Source organism: Phoca vitulina, unplaced genomic scaffold (genome assembly GCF_004348235.1).
Source record: "Phoca vitulina isolate PV1807 unplaced genomic scaffold, GSC_HSeal_1.0 scaffold80, whole genome shotgun sequence".
NCBI classification, from domain to species: domain Eukaryota; kingdom Metazoa; phylum Chordata; class Mammalia; order Carnivora; family Phocidae; genus Phoca; species Phoca vitulina.
The window spans coordinates 2216153-2219107 of NW_022589783.1; positions in this window are offsets into that span (position 1 = coordinate 2216153).

Consider the following 2955-nt stretch of genomic DNA (forward strand, 5'->3'; position numbering starts at 1 on the left):
GGTCCGTGGCTGGTGGTCAGTGAGACCAGTCAGGAGCGTGCTGGCAGATCATCCATGGTCACGGTCCGTGGCTGGTGGTCAGTGGGACCAGTCAGGAGCATGCTGGAGGGATTGTCCACGGTCACAATGCATGGCTCAGTTTATTTTTTCTTCCTTTATTCCCCTGCTAGAACAGAGCTCTTTTGTTTGATTATTACCTGGGCAAATTTGCTATATGATAAAAAAAATTATGCACACGGCTGACTCCCGTCCAGATGCCCTTAGGAGAAGACGTTCATTTTCATCTTGTTTCCCAAATGAAGCCTTAAATCTAATTAGATCTTGAAAGAAAATATCTGCGATATGGTTTCTGTAAGTAAAGGGCCTCTCATTTAAATAATGTTCTTATTTGTTTATGTTGTGTGATTTACAGTCAGTGACAAAATCTCTGTGGCTAGCCCGCCGCACGTTTCAGGGGTCCTTTGCATAGAGCACTTTGAGTAAGTTATAAACCATTCTAGACACAGAAAAATTTAATTGTTGTAACATTTAATAGTGTAATAGCATAGCCTGGCACCTGGTATGGGCCTTTGACATAGTGGAGGCTCAATAAATATTTGCCGAATAAATGAACTCATGCTCATCCATCACTGGGTCAGGATAGAGCCACTGTTTTATTAAGGTTTAGCTGTTTCCTGTGAGTTTGCAGTGGGGGCGCCGGAAGGGAGAAGTCCACGGTGCGGTTAACTATTTCAGTCTCTGAAAAGAGGAGTCTACCACTGAAGGCTGTTCCGGGGCTCGAAGGCATCTACCTGGAGATGTCAGGAGTGGTCGCAGTGAGACGTCCAATCCTGCGGCTGCTCGGTGGGCACCGTGTCTGCTCCACGGCCACATGGTTGGCCGGACGCTCCCACTTCCTGTGGAAGCAGCTTCCTTACCAAGGGGCCCGAGTGCACCTTGGTTGGCTGATGGCTCAGTCCATCATCTCGAAACAAAATGACTGCCTAAGCATTTTTTTAAATAAGTGCATAAATATTTATACATTTAAAAATAGACTTCCATGAAACTTTGTGGTGAGAAATTAAAATGTTAACGCAGGCTTACGTGGAGCAGAACCACTCTGGAAGCAGCTGGTCCCAGCGGCCAAGGCTCAGATGCGGCCTCCACAGGCATCTCTCCAAAGTGCCCTGAGCTCCCTGTTCAACATTAGCAAAATGTCAGGACATTTAAGAAAATTAGCTGTCTCTTGAAACTTGGAATTAAGGCTTCTTATTCCTTAGGGATGTTCCTCATTTCCTTTTTGCTTTCTTCTCCATGTGGTGAAGCCAAGGACTCCGGCCTGGGGACCCTCTGCTCGGAGGGCGCTTGTAAGTGTCTGAGAGTCTGACGGAAGGTCAGAAAGCCCCCCAGCCCAGCTCTCAGGCTCCCGCCACTGAGCACCCCGCCTTCAGGGGCTGGCTCGGTAATTAGGACAAAGGCGTATTCACCTTCAATCAATGGGAGCAGAACTTCTGCGAGGCTCACCAGCTATTTTTATCTCCAAGGAGAAAGCACTGATATCGATGTGGAGCTTGCTGCGGCTTTCACGGAATGTCAGACGAGAAAGATGGGTGGACGGTCAGCCGCGCGGCCTCCAGGCCCAAGCAGCGGAAGCACGGTCAGGTTGTCCCCTGCCCCAAGGGACACAGAATTGGGACCACGCTCCACTAAGGCCTCTGGGCGCCCTGATGGCAGGGCTTCTTGTCATGAAGAGACACCTAGTGGGGGCACCTAAGAGTTCCTCCCCCATTTGTCACTTCCTCCCTTTGAGGAGGGTGAGCCTGGGGCACTGCTGTGTGGGGAGGAGACAGCCTGGGACCACGGGGGCCCTGTGGTCCCCCTGGGCGTGCTGCCCTCCCCATGTGGCCTCGAGGGACGGGCTCCCCAGCTTCAGCCACCGGCCTCACAATCCTTCCCCCCACCCAGGAGACAGCATGGGGCTGGCCAGAACAGCTGCGGGGTTCACAGGAGGAGGGCGCTGTCCGGTGCTCCACGGGCTCCAGGGTCTGGCCTGCACACCCTCCCAGAGCCAGAGGGAAAGGCCCGGGGGCAAGGACGCCGCTCTCCGGGGTGCTGAGGAAGATCACTGGCTGGCACTGTAAGCAGGAAAGCGGTTTTGCTAACTCAAGAGAAAAGCAAACAACGAGGGAGGTTTGGAACAGTTCATTGAATTTGAGTATTTTCCCCTAGTTTCAAAAATGGAATTTTAACAGGTGTTGGCAATAACATTTACATTATCACAGCTCTGTGACCTTGAATGGGCTGGACGTCTTCTCTGAGTCTGTAAGAAGGGGATGGTAATTATGACCGGGTTCCAGCCGGCCGAGAGGGTTTAAGCAGGATTAGATACAATTCTGTGTCCCTTGGGGCAGGGGACAACCTGACCGTGCTTCCGCTGCTTGGGCCTGGAGGCCGCGCGGCTGACCGTCCACCCATCTTTCTCGTCTGACATTCCGTGAAAGCCGCAGCAAGCTCCACATAAAAGATAAAAATAGCTGGTTACCCATCCTCTGTCCGGTTGAACCCACGCCTGACCTGGCTCTCCACAGTGGTACCAACTGTGGGGCCTGGCCCCTGGTGAACACGCAGGATCTGATTGCTATTGGTTTTCATTGTTGTAATGATCATTTTAATTAACGTCTCTGTTAATCATTTCTGCAAGACAGGGAATTCTGAAGGCAATGGTTATAAAAGCATCTTCTTGGCAAACACTTGTTCATTTTACTCTGGTTTGGGATTAAGAGTTAAGTGCTATGTATCATCCAAGTTGACTTTCCTTCTTTGTACTGAAATGCCTGGTTCATCTTCAACTGGGTTTTCCTATGAGATGTTATTGCTCTTCATACCCTGAATGTTATTTTATGTTTTGGCTGAGCTATGACAGACTGCTTCTGCAGTTAATTAATTGCATAGTATTAAATCGGAGAAGAATTTTGG